Here is a 25,631-nt window from a genome sequence, read left to right as displayed (position 1 = left end):
GTTTGCTTCTGCAGTTCTGCAGGGCATTTTAGCTACACCATCTTTGTCTTGGTGCCTACCACCCCCAGGTTGGCTATGGTATTCAACCCATATGTCAGGACTGCAGTTGCATCCTTGAAGGACATAGTACAGTTTTGTACCTACCATAAATGTATAGGTATGCAATTGCAGTCAGGTTTTCCCTCCCACCTACCCCTTTGTGGTATTCTTTTGGGTTTCTACCCCTCATTTTAGCTACCTGGGGTAATCTTTTATGGTGTATTTGTTTTTTATTTTGTTGTACTTGTCTGGAAGTTTTTCTCTATTTTCAAAATTTAGCCTTCCTTAGAGGGCACCTGGCATCTGGGGCAAGAAACACTGAAGAAGATGGTGTCAGCTGACGCTTTTATACCCCAGGCGCTCTGACGTCGGGGAAAGAGTGACATCAGCCGACGCCGGACCAGGACTTTGGAATCCGGCCGACCGAAGGGCTGCCTGAGGCAGGACAACCCATATGTCAGGACTGCATTTGCATACCTATCGGACATCTACATTTATGGTAGGTACAAAACTGTACTTTTCCTTCTCCTGACTGGTTACACCAGTACTGAGTTGAGAGAGCTTAGCCTCCAGTTTGGCTATATGGTTGCATCTCTCACATGTGTTGGAATTTGTTGGGAGGAGGAGAGGGTTGTCTGTGTACATCAGGCAGTTGTAACATTGCCTCAAGATTCCCATATTCACCAGCTGGACCGGAGAGGAGATTGACAACTGACCTTTGGACATGCTAGAATAATATTGGGAATTCCTTTATAATTGAAAAAAAAAAAGGGCCAATGGGGAACAAGGTACTCGAGGGGAGTTTGTGAGGGTGTAGTGCTTTTAATTTTTTAGTGCTGACTTATATAATTGCTTTAGTGAGCAAGTGCCAGGCTTTAGAGTAGGTGTTTATTATGAGAACTAGATCAGTTCTAAGGGAAAAAGTGAAGAGCAGACTTTGTGGAACCGAGAATGGTTTAAACCCAATTAAGCGGAGCTGCCCGATGCTGCGCTATGTGCAAAATCGTGCAAAGCTGCGCCAAAGAGGGTTTTATAAGAGCTAGAAATTGGCCCAAAACGGCCAATAGACTAACAGATTCTTGTGCTGGGAACACTCCTCCAGGGATAGATAGGCTGCTCTAAGCTCCCCACTGCCACTGGTGAACAAAGAAGCCTCCCTTTATTCCAAGAAAGGAAATGGGCAACACAGGAACTTTCCAAAAGTCCAGAATACAGCAAAGCCTGTATTTGGACTACTCTAGGTCAGGAAAGACGGGAAACCAGGATCATTTTTTTTTTCTTTTTTGCAACAAACAGAAGGAAAATGCAATAAATATGTAACACAGGCTAGTGCACTTGAGTGTGTAGCCTCAACAGGCAAATGCAACAAACAGGAGAAACTTTAAAAGTGCAGGTGCAAAAACAACTTTAAACAGTTTAAAACAGTTCAAGAAGCAGAAATACTTGCAGTTTAGGTAGATCGGACAGTCGCCCAGGTAGTAGCAAAAAAAAAAAACACTTATCAGGTTAGCAGTCGCTCTTTTAGCCTCTCTGCTGCTAGCACCACTCTGCAGGACCACGAGGAGCTTGGCTGAGTAGTAACAAGCGCAAAAACCGAGCCAAAGTGGGTTTTATACAGGGGGACTTGAAAGAGCTAGAAATTGGCCCAAAACGGCCAATAGACTACCAGAGTCTTGTGCTGGGAACACTCCTCCAGGGATGGATAGGCTGGTCTAAGCTCCCCACTGCCACTGGTGAACAAAGAAGCCTCCCTTTATCCAAGAAAGGAAATGGACAACACAGGAACTTTCCAAAAGTCCAGAATACAGCAAAGCCTGTATTTGGACTACTCTAGGTCAGGAAAGACGGGAAACAAGGATAATTTTTTTTTTTTTTTTTTTTTTTTGCAACAAACAGCAGGAAAATGCAATAAATATGTAACACAGGCTAGCGCACTTGTTGGCAAAGGTACAACAGATTGCTTTCTTGCTGATCATAACTATCATTAAGAGATGGAGAGAGAAAGAGACAGAAAGTGGGATAGAGGTTTATTGGAAGGCTACCATGTTAATATAAGTGGAAGGCAAAAGAGAGAAATATCCACTGAGATTACGGGGCAACTATTGAGAACTCATGATGTGTCCATTTTTACTAATTCTATGGAAATACACTTTGTGATGTTGACTAATCTAGAAATAACCCAAGACTACTCTCCAGTTAGTATGCTAAACCTATGATTATCTTTCCAAAAATTGCAAATTAATGTGTTGTTTTCATTATAAATGTGTGTAAGAGGCAATCTAGAAGCTAAAGCCTTTTGTCTCTCTAGTTCTTTAGTATCACAAGATTCCCTTCATAAATTGTCAGCCCTTCCCATTGCCTTCCCCATGCACCCTCTCTTCACCTGCTTCATATGCTGCAGATTAGTGATTTTTTTCAAGATCATCACCTATTTCTACAGTCTACAACTGTGCTTGTGGTAGAGTAGATGTTCTTTGTATCACTGTTGCAGAATTCCTTGCAGTAGGGATCCCCTGCCTAGGGCAGCCCGATGTCCAGCCAGTGTACCAAAACCTTAGATTGAAATAGGGATGTGTTACATCACACACATGCTCCCCATGTAGGACATGAAAGTGACGTACCATCCTCAGAACTTTTTGCCACTAATCTGAATGCAATCTCTGATCATCAGTCGGAATGTTCTTTTATCTGCTTTGAGTAAGTGTTTTGGGTTCTGCAGGAGCCAGAAAACCCAGGAAATCTTATTTTTCCAAATGGAAAATATTTTCTGTTTGATGTCTTGCTCATAATCTGGATCCACTTTCTGTGGAAGTTCCTTTGTTTCTTTCGTATTTGTATGAGTCGCTGAATGCTGGGTTGGCATACTCGTCTGTTAAAGCCCACTTGTCAACCATTTCTGTTTCTCTGCTTTTGACTCCTCATTTGGCTTCTAGATTTTATTTATTTTGTTTAACATTTGTTAACCGAGTAGCGTCTGGCTGTGCAAGTAGCCCGTTTTCAGTGGAAACCCGGGGAGAAAAGCTCCATAACAAACTACAACCCCCCCCCCACTTAATTTCATATTATATTGTTTAGTGTTGCTTTAATATTGCTTAGTAAAACAAAAGTGTCCCCCACACCCTCCTAACTATATTCTAACTCCAGGGTCGCACTACAGTGGGGAAGGGGCCATATCCCATTTACATGCCAATAATACTTGTCGGTCGAATGAAGTGTCGGTCGAATGAAGTAGATCCATCCTGAGGCAATGTTACAACTGCCTCATGTACACAGACAACCCTCTCCTCCTACCACAAAACACTAACATATGCGAGAGATGCAATTATACAGCCAAACTGGAAGCTAAGCTGTCTCCACCCAAGACTGGAATAGACAGAGTCAAGAAGAGAAGGTTAACACTTGCACCACAACTCAAGCCGCGCACAGACCTACTAAAACAGCACTGGCAAAAAATACACATAAATACACAAAATCATACTGGGGGGGGGCTCTAAATAAAATCCTGCAAAAGCATCAAAGACCTCCAAAGCAGGCACCCAAACAACCTACACTTCCCGTCACAAACCAGACAACACATAAAACACAAAATTAGTGTACCGCACAATCACAGCCCTTAAGACGAAATAACATACATAACACACTAGTAATAGGTGACTCTATAGTCAGGCACACTGATGTCCCACTCACTAGGCTGGACAAGCAGAAGGTTACTGTTAGGTGCCTGTCAGGAGCCAGAGTCTGCCACATAACACAAGCACTCGGGTCACTCCAGAACAAGTACAAATATGACTCTAATTGTTCATGTTGGTGTGAATGACCTGAGACGTACCTCCCTGGACTACATGAAAAGAGACATGGAAGAGCTCTCTGAACATGTAGCCCAGGTTGGTATGACCCTGACCCTGAGAAGCATCCTCCTCTCACCAAGAATGATAACTCAGTATAAAGAAAACAATGATCCATTTCAACAATTGGCTAAGCTTCTGGTGTCATTCAAAGGGGATCCAGTGTTTGTCAGCATGGGACGACATGTTCAACAAGCTGTGTTGCTTTGCAAGAGACGGCTTGCTCCTGTCACCCCTAGACTTTCAAATACTGGCCAAGGCTCTTGCTGCCCCCATAGTGCTGTTTTTAGACGAGGCTCAAAATTCAAACTCACCTGTGTAAACAGCACAATTAACAAAAAACTGAGGGTTATGCTACTTAATGCCAGGAGTTTAAATCTCAAAATGCATGCGCTCGAAGCACTCCTCAGTATGGAGAGCGTCAGCATCTGTGCAGTAACTGAAACCTGGTTCAAGACTCCAGAGAGCACCCCAGCACCCCAGCACTACCGGCTACAACTCTCATACCACACATTTTGTCCACAGAACATGGACCGAAACACTAAAGGAAGGGGGTGTATCCATATTCATCAAGGATACCTACACCTCCAGGTTAGTGGCGCAGCATGATACCTCTGAAATCATCCATGTGCAACTAACATCGGGCAAATCTGCAATGCAAATTCTGGTCTGCTACAGATCACCCTCCATGACCCAGGGCCACCACTCCACCTTTCTGGAGACACTGGAAAACATGAAGGTCCTACCAAACACCCTGATATTGGGCGATTTCAATTACCCTACCATTCACTTGGAAAACTTCTTGAGTGCAAATTCCCAGGCCTAGTGCTTCCTGGAATTCATCAACTCAAATGCCCTGGATCAGCTGGTAAACTCCCCTACCAGAGGTGAAAACCTATTGGACCCTTTCATCACCAACATGGGCGACAGGTGTTCCACACCGGAGGTCAACCCATCACTGGTTAGATCAGACCATAAACTAATCACTCTGGATGTCCACACCCCACCACCATCCCCAGCTAAGGAAACCACAGTGAAAAACTTTTCTAAAGCAAACTTCACCTTACTTAAGACAGAGGTGGTAAGTTTCACAGCCCCCACCCTAAAGGATAACGCTGCCCAAGATGGAGAAACCTTTACAAATGCACTCTGAGTACCTACAAGGATACACGGATCATGCCATCCCTAGCAAAACCAAGACTCACTCCTCTAAGAGAAGGAAACCAGTTTAGTGGACCCCTGCAATAAACAGGCTATATAATAGAAGGAGGAAACTAGTTCAGAAAAAAAGCAAATCCCAAGAAGGAAAGACATCTCTGATCAGTATCCGTAAGAAACTGAGGTCCGTCATGAAATCATCCAAGGCTAACGTCGAAAGAAAAATAGCCAAGGATTCAAAAGATAACCACAAAGCCTTCTTTAGCTATGTTAAGAATCTAAGTGGCAACTCTTAGATATGCACTGAACTAGTGCAGAATAGCACAAAATATACTGAGCCTACTGATATTGCCAACATCCTGGCAGATAGATTCAGTGCAAACTTCACCCCCTCTTACCTCCAGAAGGGCCCACAACAATACTGGAAAAGTGTAGTGTCCCAAAAATCACAGACGCACAGGTGAAAGCAGCCCATTCAAAAGCCAAAAACACAGCGTCAATGGGACCAGATGGTGTCCCAGGCTGCGTCTTGCATGAACTACAGAACAAACTAACCCCCAACCTAAACACGCTGTTCAACCTCAGCCTCTCCACAGGCTACGTGCCCATAGAATGGCACACAGCAACGGTTATTCCTCTCCACAAAGGAGGGGCCACAACTGACCCTGGTAACTCTCGCCCCATAAGCCTGACTAGCCTGGTCTGCAAGGCTATGGAGCGCATCATCTTGGAACTCATTAACAAAGACATTGGGAACTTCCAAAAACTTGACCCGACCCAGTTCGGCTTTAAGGGCAGATCATGCCTACTAAACCTGGTTGACTTCTTCGAGACAGTCACCAAGGGCATAGACGAGGGAAAGGTGGTTCACACAGCCTACCTTGATCTCGCCAAGGCTTTCGACACCATTCCCCACTCTGGTATTAAAGAATAATTCACCAGCATAAACATAAACCCCTACAGCACGAGATGGGTTGCCAACTGGCTTACAGACAAAACTCACACGGTAAGAATAGCGGGCTCCAGGTCCGACTCTAAACCAGTCACAAGTAGTGTCCCACAAGGCTCGATCCTGGGACTCATACAGTTCGGCATATATTTCTCAGAAGTACAGGCAAACACAGGAGGACTATGGCTAACCAAGTTCGCTGAAGACTGCAAACTGGGAGCCATGATTGACTCCAGCTGACACGGACATCCTCCAAAAGTGCCTTACTGAGATGGACACCTGGAGTCAAAGTCATGGCCTCAAGCTAAGTGCCAAAAAATGCATAGTCATCCCGTTTGGGAAAAACAAAACACTCACGAATTACCACATAGATGGCAGCCCCTTAATACAGAAGATGTAATAAGAGATCTGGGGACCCAGGTAGATAGTACTCTCCTTTGACAATCGTATTGCCAAAGTAGTTAGGAAATCCTTCTATGTGGCCCATCTAATTACTAAAGGTTTCGCATCTAGAAATAGAGGTTATAGTGCCCCTCTGCCCATCACTCATTAGACCCATCATAGAGTACAATGCCACATTTGGGATGTACCTCGCAAGACACTTCCAACAGCTGGAAAGACCACAAAAGTACCTCACCAAGAGGATTACTGGTCTCAAACATATGTTCTATGCAGCCCGACTGAAAAAACTCCGGCTGTACTCAGTGGCATTTCGCTTACTCAGAGGTGATCTCTGCCTTACTTACAAAGCCATGTCCAACACAGAATTGATGGACAAGCTCCACCTAAAGAAATCCAAGTAACTGCGAGCCATGCACTCTAGTGAGCTAAACCTCGCCAGAACAATAAATAGAACATGCTGGAGGGATAGATTCCTGTCACAGAGACTTCCCATGCTTTGGAACAAAATTCCAAATTACATCAGGCAGAGGCCCTCACTAACACTCTTCAAGAGAAACCTTGACAAGTGGATGGGTAACAGAAAATACACCCCTGGGATCACTTCATTGGCTGTGCTTGACAGAGTATCAGTTAATTAATCAATGGGGCGGCGAAAGCCGGCACACTCTGGCTAAGCTTATATATGCCCTTGGGCAGATAGCCTAGTACCTACCTATGAACCTATAATTCTTATGGGTTATTTATGTGTTTTTGCTGACAGGCTAGAAAATAAGATTTTTTGTCAGATATTTGCTTCTTAAGTTTCTTAGTTTGTAAGCGGTGAAGTTTTCTGAGGTTTTGGAGGTTTGATGAGCAGTTCAGGCTCTGCCTCCTTGTTTAATGAGAGATTGTGTCTTTGGTTATCCAAGGTAGGTTTTTGGCTTTGGAGCATATTTTTCTTGTTGGGGCAAAGTTAAGGATGTTGAGGAAGGTATCATTAAAATGTTGTACAGCTTGTAGGTGGAACAATTTTAGAAGTGTTCAGTTGCAGTTTTGAAGTAGGGAATTTAAGATGGTAGGGGAAATTTTCTTTTGTTGTGTATGTGTTTGAAACTGACATTACAGGGGGAGTGAATGTGTTTCCTTAGTAGAAAGGTAGGGGAGTGATCACTGAGAGAATCAGGGAGGCACCCAGCATGGTGGGCAAGGTTGGCCTTGCTGGTTAGTATCCAGTCTAGAGTAGATTCTTCCTTAGTGTATTTATCGATTCTAGTCAGGAAGTTTATAGTTTGGGTGAAATTGAATAGATTGATGAAATTGGAGGGGTTGTCAGGTGAGCAGCATAGCCAGTCTAAGTTGAAATCGCCTAGCACTATAGTTTCTTGGTTGAAAGTAGAGGATGCCCAGGATAGGAGACTTTCAATGGTAGGTAGATTATTCCTGATGGTAGTTAAGAGGTAATAATTATGATGGTTTTATGTGGATTTACTTAAAATAGGGTGGATAGAATTTCTTCTTCTAATAGATATGTGGGCTTACAGATAAATTTTTCAATTTTGTGGTAATGCCTCCACGATGCTTGTTCAGCCTGTTTTATCTAATGACATTATAATCACTATTATTTCCTCATCTTTGATGTGGGGTTTAGCCATGTCTTGGTAATTACTATATCAGGAGTGTAGGTAGATAGGGCTGCATGAAATTCACAAGTTTTTTTTTTGTGGGATACTTCTGAGGTTAAAATTAGTTGGGAGCAAGTCTGATTTGGAATTTTTTATGGGATAGAAGGTGGAGGGTGGTATTAGGTGTTGTGGGAGTTATTGGGTAGGGTTGGGAGTAACTGTGTGGGCCCTTGGTTAGGATGCATGTCAGCTTGGAGGTCAATTTCTGTTAGTGAGTGTAGAAGAAGAGAGAGTTTGAGCTTGGATATTAGTCGATGAAAGTCAGTGGTTTGAAGTCAAACAGTTCCTTAAAGGTGTCCTCCTTATTAGGTCCCCCAGGACGCCTATTCCTTCTTTCTGGGACCTTAATTTTATATTGGAAAAATTGACACAGGCTCCTTTTGAGGCTGCAGCTTTTCAGCTTTTTTTTGTTGGGCTGTTTTTCTTTTGACCCTTACCACAGCCATAAAGTGTTTCTGACCTGCAGACTGTTATGGCTGTTCCTCCTTTTTTAGTTTTCAATAAGGCCAGGGTGCATCTCCATATACTAATCCTTCATTTATGCCCAGGGTGGTTAATGAGTTGTCTCTTCATCAATCTATTCATTTTCCCATATTTTCCCTTCTCCACAGTCTGCTAGGGAGAAGGTTCTTCACACCTTGAGTTTACATAGACAACTCAGATTTTATTTGGGTAAAACTAAAGCCATTCATAAATATGATAAACTTTTTTTCTTTCCTTTGACCCTAGGTCTTTTGGTGTGGCTGTTTCTAACAAAAGTATTTCTTAATGGATATCTAACGCCATTCCCTTTTGTTACTCTCTTCATGGGAAAAAAATGTAATCTGCTAAGGCTCATTCTACCAGGGCTGTATCTTCTTCTAGTGCTTTTTTCAAAGTATTAGATACTATCTCCATCCCTGAGCAGCTACTTGGACTTCTGTGCATACTTTTACCAAGTACTGTCATTTGGATGTGGTTTCCAGGGCTAGAGCTGGATTTGCTAGGACTATCCTGCATGGCTTTCTCGAAGGCTCTGTTGGATCTTCCTCCTCCCACCTTTCCTCCTCTGCTTTTGTATTCTCCCTATTGTAAGGGTGACACTCTGTCACTGCTGCTCTTTTGCCTTGCCCTTAACCCATTAAGCTATCTGCTTAACAGATTAGGTCATGGCTATAATTTGACTCCCAGAGTCTAAAGTCTTCTCATCTTCTCTTTGTTGATGATTTAAAACTGTATAGCTCATCAGATGAGGAACTAAAAGCACAACTGCAAGTAGTCAAAACCTTTTGAGATGATTTAAGAATGTCATTTGGTCTTGATAAATGTGCAAAAGCAAATTTTAAAGCAGGAAAGCTGGAGCACCAAGAAAACATCAGTTTGACACAAGAATGTGATATAAAAGAATTTGAGCAAGAGGGAGTGTATAAATATTTGGGAATTTATTAAATATCAACAATAAAACATGACCAAATGGGAATAAAACTCAGGAATATTTTAGAAGACTTGAATTAATCCTGAAAACAGTTATCTAGGAACAAAATTCAAGCTATAAACCAATTTACTCTTCCTGTCCTAACTTACAGTTTTGGAGTAATTGACTTCGACCCAAAAGGTTATGGGAGAGTATTTAAAATGTAAAACTGTGCTGTAGAAATGTTCTGATGAAGTCTACTTTATGTAGAGGAAAGCGCTCAACATTTGTTTTAAGTGGTTTCGATTAAAGTGATTTTGCATCTTTACCTATGGTCTACTTCGCTGAATTTTACTGAAAGGGTTTTTTTGGTTTGGAAATCAACAGTTTAAGTACTAGCTGAGTTCATTGCTACCTTGGGACAGTAATTTTTGTGTGTTTCCTTACTTTGGTGGCTGTCCTAGTTCGTGTCGTTTTTCTACATTTGGCCCCAAAAGGTGTTTGATAGATTAGATAGAAAACAAGAAGGATGCTTCTTGCTTATCAAATGATTTATAAAAATCAGTGCATGCCAAGATTATATATTCCCTGTTCCAAAGGGGGTATGGGTCATCTTGAAATTGATTACATGTATAGATCGGCAATCGTCAGTGTAATGATTAAGGTGTTTACCTTACAGACACAAGGTACAGGCTTTGATTCTTACATGGGGTAATTAGCTAGGCTTAAAATTGCCTACAAGGGCAGTTAGCCTAGTATTAATATACAAGTCTTTGAATCATGGGACTGCATACATATCTGCTGACCTCACAAAACCCAAATGTAGTGAAGGTTTTGAAACATGAGGAGAAGCATATTGACATCAAGCTGGAATGAGAATTAGACCAGAAGTAGATAAAAATCAGGCAGCAACAGAATGTGCCAAAACACAAAAGAAAGAATACAAGGTGAAGTAACTTGACAGAGTCAAAAAGAAGCCAAATGAGGGCTGACGGAATCAAACCATTTGCTAAGGAAAACAGCTCCTTAACAGCTCATAGCTTTATTCATCTACAGCAAGTGCTGGACAAACTATTGTAACCCAAGCAGTGCATTTCACTCCTATGTGCCTACCAAAAAGCTATATTAAAAATGTATTAAACTCAGATTTCTATCCCATTTTATTCATAGCTATATAAGATGTCACTGTTAAGGAAACCAACGATCTCATCCAAATAACATGGCTCATGTGATGATGCACCTGTTTACAACAATCAATTTTTTTTCCTTTACACCATAACTGCTCTGGTTCATAAGTACTAACTACCAGGCTTGCAGTCCAGGGGACCATTGAAGACTCTAGCTCAAATTTTCACTTGCTCCAAGCACTGTCTGGTTAAGTGACTTGCTCAAGGAAAGAGTACAAGTATGAGGCAAATTCAGAAATGTTTTGCAAAAGTGGTGGGAAGTGTGTGTGGCATTTGGTGTGGATGATTAAGTGTCTTGCCTCCTTAGCCGTGGTACAAGGCTTGAGTGTGAGCAAGTCACTTAACTAAACAAGCTACTCTAACTAGGGCATTTTATACAGACACACAGGTTCATTTACTTGCTTTGTTCTGCTGCTATAAAAAGGGCATTGCACATAAACTTGTTCTTCATGTTCCGTTCGTGGTTCAATTGTTTGGTCTTTTCTGCTATAAAAAGGACATCTGCACAAAAAAAAGACATATCTCTATACTCTGCTTTGTTCTTCATATTCCATTCTGGGTTCACCCAACCGCTCTTAACACTTTGTGCTATCTGGTCTGATCTTCCACACACAGCTCTGTTCCTGTTCTTTGCGTTCTGTTCTGGGTTTGGTCACATGCATTTTGTGCTGCTGGTACCTGCTCTGTTTTTCATATTCAGCTACAAAAATAATTCTGTGTGCTGCTATAAAAAGAAAGTGGCTACACTATTGACTTTCATTGTTTTTATAAAAAGAATGTTCCATCACCTGCACAAGAAACAAAAAAAAAAAAAAAGAAGAAATTCTGCTTCTGTTATGAGATTAAATCTCACGCCATTGTTTCTGGACAGTGTCCTCATTTGCTGTGCAGGAGTGCCAGCTGCCAAACAGGAAGCAGTGCGCACACATGGCAAACAGGAAGAAGCAGCAGCAACAATAACTCAGACACTGTGTGTCTAATCAGAGAGTGCAGTATTTTTTTTTTTCTTAATATTGTCAGAAACCGTTCTTTTCTCTTTTTATAATTCTTTTCTCTTTTTATAATTAATGTTGTACATCTACCCCTAAGCCAGCACCAGGCCCAAGGCAGCTGCCTACATTACCTAATAGGATCACATCAATATAAGTAGTAATTTGCTTTCTGATGCTGCAGACCATATTTTATTTTTTTTATGTATTTACCCTTTGTTAACTAGGTTATTCCCACCAAGCTAGTGGCCAGGGTATTGGGCAACTTCCTATATTATTTTTGGTAGGTGCCATGGGAGCTTTTGCAGCTGCCACCAACTCAAGCATATGCCAAAAAACATGTTTTTGAACCAGACAAAAATGGTCTAAAATGATTGCACTTCAGCATATCAAAAGAAAGCATTCTATACACTAGAATGTTTTAAAAAAATAAATAATTGCTTAAGCAGAGGCAGATTGAATTTCTGTTCTAGTCAGGTAAAGTTTTTCTGATCAAATACAAAATATTTGTGTGTAAGTGAACAATGAAACAATGCTAATATGTGGATCATGGGCCTACTCCCAACAGTATGTGTGATGCTGCTTTCTGGTAGTTTGCTATGGGAGTTGCAAACTTATCTGTAGAGATGGTTAAGTTTCCATTTTTACTTTGTCAGAATTATTTTATTTAAACAGTTGGTCCCAGAATTTAAGGTAATGTAGAAGCCATTATAAACAGAGTTAATGAACTTGGACGTGGGGGCTTCTTTTAGGTGTATACAGTTAACGCTTTTTATAGTAGAAGAGTCAAACACTGACTAAATTCAGGAATGTATGAGGCAGGCAAAAGACTGACTGAGTACTTGAGTGGCTAGAGTAAGACACCGATGCTTTAGGATAAGTAGGACCTGCAGCTTATAAGTAAGTCATAGACCTAATGGGTCATGTGCTGTATGTCTACCATCAAACTTTATGTGCAAGGTGGCAGATGATTGCAACAGCCTTCTTGAAGAGATTGTATTGTTAGATCATTGACAGAGTGAAAAAAGTCATGTAGAGGAGAGATGTGCAACAGTGATTTTGAGAGATGGGAAAAGCTTTTGATTAACCAATGTCAATAGCTTTTTCAGTCAGAAGGATAAAGTGGCCAACTAGGTGGGTCATAGCAGTTCATCTCTGCTCTACTTTGCCATGCAGGTCAAAATGAATCTTCTTAAATATTTAGTTTTTTACAACGGCTTATATTAACATGAGCATAGCTTAAGAAGGTAATATTAGATCTGAAGTGGTCTTCATTTGCTCTTCAACCTGTGGGATACTGATCTGGCATGGATCTGACTTGGCCGCATTTCTCCAGCATCTGATTTCAGCTCCAAGCTCCTTCCCTACCCATAATGCCCCTGTCTCCTTTCTTGCTTCAGATTGAGTTTGCCACGCTCGTGTAAACATCGTGATCCGTTGCTCTGAGCTATGTTTAGGTCTAAATTTTCTGCTTTAGGTCTTTTTTTCTATCCAGGAATTCTCTTTTTCTACTTTTCTTATCACTTCCCCTTCCGGGTTTTGCATCTGTTCAAAAAAAACAAAACTTTTCTTTATGTACTATCTCTAGGATTGTGTGTGTGTTTCTTCTGTTTGGGCCTCTCTCTCCCTTGGCCATGTCAAAGACTCCCAAACCTGGTTTTCATAAATGCATAGAGTGTGACCATAAACATTCCCCAGCTGATGGCCACACTGTGTATTAAGTGTCTAGGGGTTGCCTATCTTGATTTCTCCTTCTCGATCTGTGTGGGGTTCAATCCCCATGCATTCATCGATAGGAGGAATAAACTTATCCTAAAAGGCCTTCTCCCCCCACCTTCCACTGGGGCCCAGGCTGCCCCTTTTACTGCTAGCCCGGCTACTACTACTATCTCCACTCTAGCCTCTAGGACTCAAACTCCCGCTAAGAGGACTGGGAACAAGGGTAAACAAACATGAGGACAGGCCGAGGAAGTGATCACCCGACTGCTCGCCCTCAGCAGGACCACCTGTCAAGCTCTGCTTGGCTCCCAAGTATTGAGTCTCCCCTGCTCCGTTCCCCTCATTTCTCCCCAGAGCCGGAGGTGCTTTAGAGCTGTTCCCCAGTATCGGTATCACCTCACTACCTCTCTAGGCCGGTGTCGGTGGTCTCTTCTTCCAGATCCACCTGCAGCCTTTCTGAAGCCGAGGTGGACAGGACAATGTGGAGATTTATCTGCACCCAGATACTGATGGGAGTCTTGCCTGCTCCTTCTCCCTCCAGAGCAGGGGGCATGCAGTTTGCCTTCATCTCGATTATTCCTTCTCCGATCCTACCCCCGATTTCAAGGTTTTGGTGTTGAGGGGTCAGCTCTGACAGTACCTGGTACCTTGATGCCAGCCATTACCTTGAGCAGGTTGGATTTGCTCAGCTCTCGGAGCTGTAGCCTCACTGCTAGATCTGAGGGGATGGTTTGGGCTCTGAGTTTTTAAGAGCAGAGCTTTCCAGTCAGAGTCTTGGTGCCTGGAGGTTTGATTCTGGCTCCACTGTTGATCCAGAGGATTATGGATCCAGCTGTAGCCCCAACTCAGGCAGTTCATTCTCCTTATGCATTTGACGTGGTGGAGAGGGTTCTCTCGATCCCATCGAGATCCTTGATGATCTCGTCTTTGGAATCAATCTTGGCTCTATTTGTTTCTGGTTCGGATTCTGCCATCCTACTACTACAGGGACAGCCTGCTGTCTCTTTGACCCATGGAGCTCCCACACAGGAGCAGCTAGAGGTTTTTGAATCCTCCCCAGAGAAACCCCCCCGTGGAGGTTCCTTGAAAACGTATGTCTGAAAGGAGGCACATAGACTCCTCACTGGAGTCTCTCACAGAAGAGATTGACTTGGAGGATAGGGTTGGTTCCCGCCAATCACCCCCAGAGGATGTCTCATTTGGAGACTAAGATGGGGGGGGGGGGGGTCTGTCCAAAAACCAAACCCTGACAAGTTGATGTTCCTGGAGCCATTTGGCACAGGACCCTCTATTTACTGGGTGTTCCCTCGCGTGGATCCTCTGGTGGATCTTGTGACATCTTGTGGAAGGAGCCTGATACAGTGGAGCCTCTTCCCAAGCACCTCTGTAAGGTCCTCAGGTCCCACAGAGACCAGCCATATTGGTCAAAGGGACCACTGTCGATGCCGTGGTGGTGTACCTTCTTGGAGCCCTTCAAGGAGTCTCTTACTAATTCCCCGTACAATGGTTCCACATTCTTTGGAAAGACTGTATGTGACACACTGGTCCAGAGCGAGAAGGATGGGAAGACGTGTCTGCTGTCAGAATCCGCTTCTCAACCCCTCAACAATACTTCTCCAGGAATCAGTGGGGGGGGGGGGTGAAGAAGATGTGGTTTTAGAAGTCTCAGGGTAATTCCTAGGATGCTCGGGACTTGGCTTCCCCCAGAGGCAGAGGGGAATTCGACAGACGCCTTCCTCATGGCAGAGGGTGCCTAAAAAATCAAGGGTCTCTGGATTCATTCTCAGACATGCCCAGGCAGCAACCCTGAAGGGTTGCCCAGCTGCTCATCCCTGGAGGCATTCGGGGGTCGACTCTCGCTACACCCATCAACCTGGGAGTCAATTACAGATGATCAGTGGGTGTTGCGAATCATATCCAGGATATTTAAATTCCCTTCTTTCAAAGGCCAAGTCCGGCCAGGTTTCACCTGGATGTTCCACCTGCGCAAAGGGAGGCAGCAGCACAGGAAATTTCCAAGCTGCTAGAAAAATGAGTCCCCCAGACCAGTTCGGATTAGGCATCTGTTCTAGGTTCTTTTTGGTGCCAAAGAAAACGGTAGATTTGAGGCCAATTCTGGATCTCTCTACCCTGAATCTGTCAAGTTGCCATGATGAAATTCTGGATGGTCACACTCCAATCTATCCTACCCTTTTTGCAGCAGAGCGACTGGATGTGCTTCGTAGACCTTCAAGATGCGTACTATGACATCAAAATGGACAGATGCTGTCAGAGGCTTCTCTGCATCAGGCTGGAGGTCAATCATTACTAATTTAGAGCGCTACCCTTTGGTCTCACCACAGTCCCCAGGGTGTTCTCCGAAGTGTTGGTGGTAGCAGCTCACCTCCAGCTAAAGGGCTTCAAGGCCTTCCCTTATCTGGACGATTCACTCCTCTCCGCCTCCTCCAGGCATCAACTCTGCCAAGCCCGGGACTTTCTCATCCGAACCATCCACCAGCTTGACATCACCATCAGTCTCAACAAATCTCTCTTAGAACTGGTTCAAGTTCTGGACCTCACTGGAGCCTGGTTGGACACCGTTCAGACCAAGACCTTCCTGACAAACTTCACTCCCTCAAACTGCATTTCATGCACATTCTTCAAGTTCTGTATCCTGCTGCAGAGTTGGTTTTAAGGGTGTTGGGGTCCATGGCGGCCACGATCACCCTCATCCCCACAGCTCGGTTACATATGAAGGTGCTCCAATGGACTCTGGTGGTCCTTTCTGGGTGTTCCTTTCTGGATCTAACACTGTCACATTCTATTAGTTTATCCTGGGCATGCAAAGATTCTCTTTGTTGGATTCAGTCCCCATGCAGAAATTCTCTTCTTTGTTGGATTCAGTCCCCAGATCATCTTCGCAGTCACCCTTTTATTCTCCCTACCACTGTGACCACTTGGGTGGGGGAGGGGCATTGTCTGGGGTTGACAGTTCATAGCATGTGGTCTTTCCTGGAGACCCAGTTGCATATTGGCTTCCTGGAGATGAGAGCAGTGCTATTGGTGTTGCAAGCTCTTCATGCCCATCTTCACCTAGGGGCGACTGCCATCCAGACAGACATGTCTGTAATCTGGTATCTCAACATACGGGGGGAACCAGGTCTTATCCCATTTGCCGCAAAGGCATGAGATTGTGAGAGTGGACAATCTTCACTGGCCGTTTTCTGGTGGCAGTGCATATTCCAGGGAGGTCCAACATTCTAGTGGACAGGCTGAGCAAGTTCTAGCCTGATGCCTTATGAGTGGCCTCTGAATCTTCATTGGAGAAGCATCTTTCTAAAGTGGGGTCTGCCTTGCTGTGATCTCTTTGCATCTCCTCCTTATGCGAAGTGCAGTGAGTTTTTCGCTTTGAACCCTCCTCTGGGGGAGCTTCCAGAGATGCTGTAGTTCATGCTTGGCTCTCCGGTCTTCCATATGCTTATCCTCCTCTTCCCCTGATTTCAAAATTCATCCAGAAAGCACAACGGCTGGGGAGCTCAGTCAGCCTTATTGCCTCCTCCTGGCTTCGCCAAGTATGGTTCCGTTCTCTGTGGTCTCATGTAGTGTGTCCTGCGTGGAGATTGGCTCCGATTCCGGATCTGATTTCACATCCCTCATGGATCCCGCATCCAGATCTGGCCAGTCTGAAGCTCACTGCTCATCTGCTCTAGTTCCCATGATAGTTAGGACTCCCGGGTTATCTTCTCCTGTTAAGATTCGGTAGTGGCTCATAGATCTTCCACAAGGAAGGTTGATTCCAGTAAATGGAAGTGTTTCTCAATTTGGGCAGCTGAATGAGAGTTGGATCCTTTCACTGCTCTGGTTCCTGTTATCTTGGAGTTTCTGGCAAGCATTTTTCAGCAGGGTGCCAGTTTCTCTACAATTAAAGTTCAATTGGCAGCTATTTCTAATTTCCACATAGGGGATAATTCAGCTTCCCTAGCCTCTTCTAAGCTTTTCTGAAGGGTACTTTTCTTAGCCCACCGATCAAGGACACTACACCTCCTTGGGATCTTACGTTGATCCTTCAAGCCTTGGCTTCTTACTCTTTTGATCCCACTGCTTCAGTGGATCTATAATTCCTGTCTTGGAAGACAGCCTTTCTGATTGCTATTACTTCAGCTAAAAGGGTGTTGGAGCTAAAAGGGTGTTGGAGCTTCAGGCCTTATTAAGCCCCCTTGCATGATTTTCCATAAAGACAGAGCTTCTTTGCGCACTTATCCTTCTTTTTTGCCTCAAGTGGCCTCAGAATCAAACATCAATCAAGTTGTCAACCTCCCTGTCTTCTTTCTAAACTTTCAGAATAAGGGAGAATATGAATTGCACCTGCTGGATGTTCATAGACAATTACGTTTTTATTTGCACAGAACAAAGGCCTTCCACAAGTCTGATCAACTTTTTGTTTCCTATTCTAAGCCCTTCTTAGGGAAGCCTGTATCCTGAGGTCACCATTGCTCATTGGATTTCTCAGTGTATACTCTTGGCGTATTCAGCAAAGGGAGTGTCTGCACCAGGTCATGTTAAGGTGCATTTTACTAGATCTATGGCTACTTCAGCCACCTTTTGGTACAGAGTTTCCTTGGATGATATTTGCTCTGCGGCTGCTTGGGCATCTTCACATACTTTCATCTACCATTACAAGTTGGATCTTCTCTCCAGAAGTAGGTCATCCTTTGGCTCCACCGTATTATGGAATATCTTTCCATGAGGGCCTCCCAGGTGTTTGGTAGCTGGGGACTCTGTCCAACAGGTGAAGAGCAAATGAAGACCACTTCAGATAGAGAAGTTATGCACTCAACATAATGTTCCATCTGAGTTGCTGCTCTTCATTTGTCTTCAACCATCCCTCCCTCCTTCCCCCTGCCTCATATGGGCTTTGTGGTGGTCTGGCTAGATAAGAGCTGACTCTTTTCTTGACATAAACTGTTATTCCTGTTGATACTATCTGAGGTTTTGGTATCAGGGGGTAAGACATTGTGTCTAGTTAGGTTGCTATGGGGGGGGGGGGGCAGCAAACTTGATATGAAGGAAAGAAGGAAGGAGCATGGGCATTATGGGTAGGAGAGGAACTTGGTGCTCAGATCAGATGCTGGAGAAATGTGGCCAAGTTGGATCAGTGCCAAATCTGTGTCCCACAGGTTTGAAGACAAATGAATAGCAACAACTCAGATGGAACGTTATGGTGAGTACATAATTTCTTTTTATACATTGGTAAAAGTATTATTTGTACCAGGGGGCAGAAGGCTTCAACTTCACTTTGTCCCCAAATTTCTGAGTAAATTAGCTTCATTCAGTATACGTCATTCCTAACTGCAATGCCAATAAATAAAGTAATAATATAAGTCCCAGGTGCTGTATCAGTTTTTTGTGAAGCTGATTTTGCCATGTCAGTTTTATACTTCTTATTCAGCGGTATAAATCTGATTATTTTAGTTGACCATTGTGTCAAATGAAAGAATGGAAGGGATGAAATTCTCCTTCTGTTACAAGATTACATTTCATGCTGTTTCTGGACACTCTCCTCATTTGCTGTGCATTGGTGACAACTGCCAAGCATGAAGCAGTTTGCACCCATGCCAAATGGGAAGAAGCAGCAGCAATAGTTCAGACACTGACTGAGGAGAGAGTGCAAGTGTGTGTGTTTTTATTTTTTTTAATTAATATTGTCAGAAACCAGTCTTTCTTCTTTTATAATTGATGTTTTGTGGCCAGAATTTTTTTTTATATATTGTCAGAAACTGTTCTTTTCTTTTTTTATAATTAATGTCGTATGGCTGCCCCCCCCCCAAGCAAAATTATCACGTTAAATTTCTTATGCATTTTTTATTTATTGTTTTTGTCGATCGGGAAAGTCCCTTTTCAGTACAGGCCCGGCAGGAAAAATTCCAGCAAGTTGCAATGAATACATTGAGTACAGTGAAATCATACATCACTAAATGGGATGTTCAGACGTACTTGGAATAGCAATACAAATAATAATAAAAACATGCATCCAACAGATGGAAAAGCATAGAGTATTCAGAAATAAAATTGAAGAATAATATTCAAATTAGAAGATGTATAGCATAGGATTTTCAGAAAAATTGAGTTTCTAGCACATAGGATACGATGCATAGAGCAGTGCAGCAGACCTTTTGCATGTAATCCTTTCCAGAGTTGCACAAGAGCAGAGCCAAGTATGGCTAGGATGTTGTATACGTTCGGTTTTGAAGTAAGTTAGGTTTTCAGATGATCATAGTGAGAGTTGAAGAGAGTTCCACTTCCTAGCGACAGAGTAATGTCAACTGCAGTATTTTTTTAGATTTAGATATCATAAAGTAGCACTTTATCTCTTGAGTGTTTGAAGGAATGAGTGATTCAAGGCTTGAGCATTGTTCTGTTTTGTTCAGTAATTTAAGGATTGTTAGTAGTTCAGTGCAGGTAAGTGTATGTTAGAGTTCTCGCCAGTTAAGGTCTTTGAGGGCTAAGTAGTGGTGTGCTCTATGGGGCAGATTAGTGACAAATTTCCCTACTCTATTATAGCATTGTTGAGCTTATGGGTTACTGTGGAGCTTGAGCTGCTCAGAACTTGGAAGGGATGTAGCATAGATAAGCAGACAAGATGCTTTTCTTGAGATGAAAGGCTTCTTTTGGTAGAGATTGCCTAGTTTTTAGCATGTTTGTTTTACTACTTGCATAACGTGATGGTCAAATTTCAGTTGGTTCTCTGTAATAACGCCTAGCAGTTTGGAAGTGGCTTGGGCTTCCCATAACTGTCACAAAATGTGCTTAGGCCTCTCTGTATACAGTTTTTGCATTATCCTTGGAGGTTATAGAAAATGGTTCTTTTTACATTATTTACTTGGGGTGAATAACATATATGTTTTATTTTCTAGGCATTGAGAAAGAGTTGAAAAATTTCCAGCTAGGTTGTAACTGAATAGGATTGTTGTATATGTTGTTGGAGAGTAAAGAGGTCTTTAGCAGTACATATAACTGTAGAGTCATCCGCATATTGGACTGTTGTAGCATGGAAGAGGCCTAGGACTGAACCTTGAGGTACATCAGGGAATGTGGATAAAAAGTAAGACGGACTAGTCATTGTCTCTTGTAACAGCCTAGTGCCTGTCTGTCAATATGCTGCGGTACCAAAGGAAGGCAGAGACCGTGAGGTCTAATGATTAACATTTGAGTAGGAGTTTTTGGTGGTTGGCAGTATGAAAGACCTTTGTGAAGTCTAGGAGGAGAAGTGGATACAGGGTTATATCAGAATTTATATTCTGGCTAACTGTATTAAACTGTGTAAGGCTCTAGTGGTACTGTGATAGTCTGTAGACGTGTTGAATTGGAGAGGAGAGATTGTGTTGCAAATTTATTAGGAAGCTGACAGTAGAAATAATTTGGGGTTTTCAGGCTTTCAATGTCTGTTACAATTATTTTTACGTCACTATTTTAAATTTTAGTTTCACTTACTTTAAGGTTGAATGAATTTGGAGCCTTACATTAATTTACTACAGATTGATTATTACTTTTTAATTAATGTAAGTGGAAAGAAGATATCTTATGCCTAATTATTCAGTTTAGACATATTTATTTTGGATCAAATTAGTGTGCCAAGCTTTTTAAAACAGTATATTATTTGAATTATTACCTTCAGTTTTAGAGAAAAGTACTAAACCGGCATAAAGAAAACGTTTTGGAGCATGCATGCCTTCAGCAGATTGGATGCCCTTAATTCCTGATGGCCTAACGGATTGTCCTAAAACTCTGAGAGTACCTAGGCTCTCTGACTGCGTCCCACTGAGTTTCTCTTGGCTCATGGGAAATGGTTTGGACTTCCCATAAATATTACAAAACGTGTCTAGGCTTCCCTGTGTACCTGTAGAGGAGTACGTGTTTTACTGTGAATCAGGAGAAAAAGTTAGATATTTACATCTCTAACCCCATCGTGTATGCAGACATGAAGTCACTAAACTTTGAAGCAGTGCATTATTGTTTGACGAATCACTTAGTCAAGTGTATACTTTATTCGTATAATGTCATTTTCCATTTTGCCAGATGGATTTCCCCACAGAGGCCAGACTTTCCATTTGAGAACCAGTGCTGTAGTTATGTTTAAAGAAAATAAACATTTGCCTAAGATTTTAACCCATACCAGCGAGTCTAAATATACTAAGTAACAGTTAATTGGAGAAGTTTTGTAATGATTGAAATAGAAGTCTCAGATTTACTGGTATCAAAAGACTTGCAAGTACATAGACTTTGTATAGCTTTCTGTAGGAAAATACTTTTATTTTGCCTTTCTAGTTGGCCTGAAGCCACACTGTTTATATTCTGGTAAGTTTTCTAACAGGGAAGAAGTTGTGTTAGCCAAAATTGCTACAAATAACTCATTATTTAAAACTGAAGCAGACATCTAGACAGATATCAAGGCTGGCTGTATAACTTTTAAAATTACTGGCATCTGTGCTACTTTCTGTGAGACTACAGGCAATGTGCCAAGTAATGACATCATTCATAATGTCTGCTAAAAAAAGTAAAAGCAGTTGGATGTAGTCAAACTGAAAGCTATCTTGGACAGGATCTTTATATGTTGAATTATTCAGTTGTTCTTCCTTCTTTGTTGGTTGAGTAGTTCCTAGTTGCTAAATTGAGAATTATAGGGAGAATGCAGGTGCTGAAAAGTCTGTCTTGGCAAATAAAGCTGCCATTGATTTTTTCTGGGGAGTATACCAGCTCACTGTGTGCAGGGGTGTTTGATTTTCAGGGATTTGGATGTTTTCCCCCCTTACTCTGATTACTAAAGAGTGCACGTTTAACCACCTTAACACACTGTTATTCATAGGCAACATAGTGCATTGCACAAAATAGCACAAAGAGTGACGACGAGCTAGATTAAAACCTAGGTACATTATCTGGTGCCTGTCTAGTTCCCTGATCTGGTGTCCCCCCCAGTTCTAAGTTGGGACTTAAAAAAGTCCCGTCAAAGTTGAGGACTAAAGAAGCTGCTTGCTTCAAAGCCCTTCAGCCATGACCGTAAGTACAATATTGTTATTCATTTGCACAGGGTATCTTTTATAATGTCTCTGTGCACTGCCCATAAAGTCCACATGATTCTTTTATCACAAGCCTGACCATTATCAAAGTTTCATAGGGGTGTGACTGTCTACAATGTTATATACTCACAAGGTGCACACGTATGTGAATATAAAGTCTACCATATACTGTTGCCATGCAATCAGGTAGCAGCCCTCGTATGATGGGGTCACTGTTGCCTGTTGACATGTGTTACAACCATGGATAAATATTACCCATAGAAAATCTACCAGACCATGGCACAGATGGCTTGCAGTATTGTGCATACAGACGTATAAAATATTATGGAGCAGATGTTTGGCCTTCTTAAGGCCACTCACTCTATCTAGTGGGACATTGCAGTGTTCATTGATAACTTATAGCCAGGTATTAATAGTGTGAACTATGTTGCATAATATGCTTGTGCAGAAAAAGCTTTGGCAGCAGGGAGCCATCTCAGCAGTGCCTACCACAAGGTATCCAGTTAGCGTATGAATAGGCAGTAGCAGGACCCTATTCAAAGCATAGTCTGGCACTGGCAAACAGGCAACATCTGAGAGCTAACTATAGTCTATGACTCAAGATTAAAATGATGCATGTGTCATCAAACCTTCACTGTGTGATACTGTGCATCTGACATTACCTTAGTCATTCAGGTTAGGAGTGGGCAAGGTCATAGTTTGCACAGATGCGAGTAATGCATTGACAGCTAACAGTAACACTGTGATATGCTGGCGTCATGGGAGGTGGATGTGATGGTCTCCATAGTCTGGTAGCAAGTTGTGGGAAACCAAGAATTACATCATACAAAGGCAGGGTTGAGATGACATTTCACTAATATGGGTGATGTGCACTGCAACTTCTTGCAGTGTCAGGGCTTGATGTGGTCCATGGCAGGGACACTGCAGAACTAAAGCATCGTGTATGCACCCTGATGGGGTGTTCCATGTCCGATGCCATTAGATTTACAGCCGCCAAAACTAGTCAGTTACAAGTAGATATGTGGCCCTTTGTCTTTCCACACAGGATAGTTATCCTGTAGAAATACAGGAGCAAGAATATGCAGTCTGATGAGGTGTCTCAAAAGTGGAGTGTAAGGAGCATCTGTGGTCACACATGAGACCGGATGTGGCCAGGTATGGCCTGTGTGACTAGAACTGCAATTGTTGGTGTATCAGGAACAGAGTGCATCATCTGGGTATGGTTTGGCCTGCAACCCAAATTCACGTCCAAACCTTTCCAGAGCCATGGATGACAGTAAAAGCAGAGGCAGACTGGAATACCTTTACTATCTGCTGCATGGATGCAACAATTAACATCGTTAGCCACCAGTGACCCCAGCAGGACCATCTGCTTCCTTTCTCTGTACCTGTACAGGATGTCATCCAGCAAACCATGGAGATACAGTGGGTATAAAAAGTGTACACACCCATGTTAAAATGCCAGGTTTTTGTGATATAAAAAAATGAGACCACAATAAATAATTTCAAAACTTTTCCCACCTTTAATGTGACCTATAAACCTGTACAATTCAATTGAAAAACAAACAAATCTGTTAGGGGAAGAAATATAAAAAAAAAAAAAATGTACAATAAGCCGGTTGCATAAGTGTGCACACCCTTAAACTAATACTTTGTTGAAGCACCTTTTGATTTAATTACATTATTTAGTCTTCTTGGGTAGGAGTCGAGCAGCATGGCACATCTTGACTTGGCAATATTTGCCCACTCTTCCTTACAAAAGTGCTCCACATTTTTCAAGTTGCGAGGGCATCTCTTGTGCACAGCCCTCTTCAGGTCACCCCACAGATTTTTGATTGGATTTAGGTGTGGGCTCTGACTGGGCCATTCCAAAACTTTAATTTTCTTCTGGTGAAGCCATTCTTTTGTTGATTTGGATGTATGCTTGCGGTCATTGTCATGTTGAAAGTTAAACTTCCTCTTCAACTTCAGCTTTCTAGCAGATGGCTGAAGGTTTTGGGTCAAAAGTGACTGACATTTGAAATTGTTCATAATTCTCTCCACCTTGACTAAAGCCCCACTTCCAGCTGAAGAAAATCAACCCCAAATATGATTCTGCCACCACCATGCTTCGCCATGGGGATGGTGTTCTTTTGGTGATGCGAAGTGTTGTTTTTGCGCCAAACGTACCTTTTGGAATTGTGGCCAAAAAGTTCAGCCTTGGTCTCATCAGACCTTAACACATTCTCCCACACGCTTTTGGAAGACTTGTATTGTTTTGCAAATTTTAGCCAGGCCTGGATGTTTTTCTGTGTAAGAAAAGGCTTCCTCCTTGCAACCCTACCCCATAGGCCAGACATATGGAGAATACAGGAGTTTGTTGTCACATGTAGTACACAACCAGTACTTGCCAGAAATTCCTGCAGCTCTATTAGTGTTGCTGTAGGTTTCTTGACAGCCTCCCTTACCAGTTTTTGTCTTGTCTTTTCATCAATTTTGGATGGACGTCCAGTTCTTTGCAGCGTCACTATTGTCCCATATTTTTTCTGTTTTCTCCATTTTTTGATGACTGTCTTCACTGTGTTCCATGGTATAGCCAATGATGTAGAATTTTTTTTGTACCCTTCTCTTGACTAATACCTTTCAACAGTGAGATCTCTGATGCTTTGAAAGCTCTCTGCGAACTATGGCTTTTGCTGCAGCAGGCAACTGAGTAAATGTCAGGAAAATCCTACTAGGACAGCTGAACTTTTTTGGAGTTAATCAGTCTCTCTTTAATTGATGGCAGATGTATACCCAGGAAGACTGAATACTGTAATTAAAGCAAAAAGTGCTTTAACAAAGTATTAGGTTAAGGGTGTGCAAACTTATGCAACCAGCTTATTGTACGTTTTTTTTATGTTTTATATTTTTCACCTAACAGATTTGTTTGTTTTTTAATTGAATTGTACAGGTTACAGGTCACATTAAAGGTGGGAAAAGTTTTGAAATTATTTATTTTGGTCTCATTTTTATATATTACAAAAACCTGGCATTTTAACAGGGGTGTGTGTACACTTTTTATATACACTATATTGCATGCCATCTTGCAGGTTCCACAGCATATTCACCACCTCCACAGTGGTGTATGCAAAAGCCATCTGTGCCCTGTATCCTTGAAGTGCATATGTCCTAATTGACGCCAAGGGTAGCACCATCCTTTCAACCACTTAAGGCAAGAATTCTGGCAAAAGACAAAAGTAAAGAGGAAACAGACA

General features: G+C 42.4%; 1 protein-coding gene across 1 annotated transcript in view; it reads left to right on the top strand.

Annotated features, from left to right (window-relative positions):
* MAP3K5 (mitogen-activated protein kinase kinase kinase 5) overlaps positions 1-25,631 on the top strand; it is a 2,923,819-nt gene that overhangs the window by 1,135,951 nt on the left and 1,762,237 nt on the right. The window lies entirely within an intron of this gene.

Source organism: Protopterus annectens, chromosome 1.part1, assembly GCF_019279795.1.
Source record: "Protopterus annectens isolate FY-2018-M chromosome 1.part1, PAN1.0, whole genome shotgun sequence".
Taxonomy (NCBI): domain Eukaryota; kingdom Metazoa; phylum Chordata; order Ceratodontiformes; family Protopteridae; genus Protopterus; species Protopterus annectens.
Note: the sequence above shows the minus strand (reverse complement) of the source record. Positions and strands in the feature narration are given on the sequence as shown.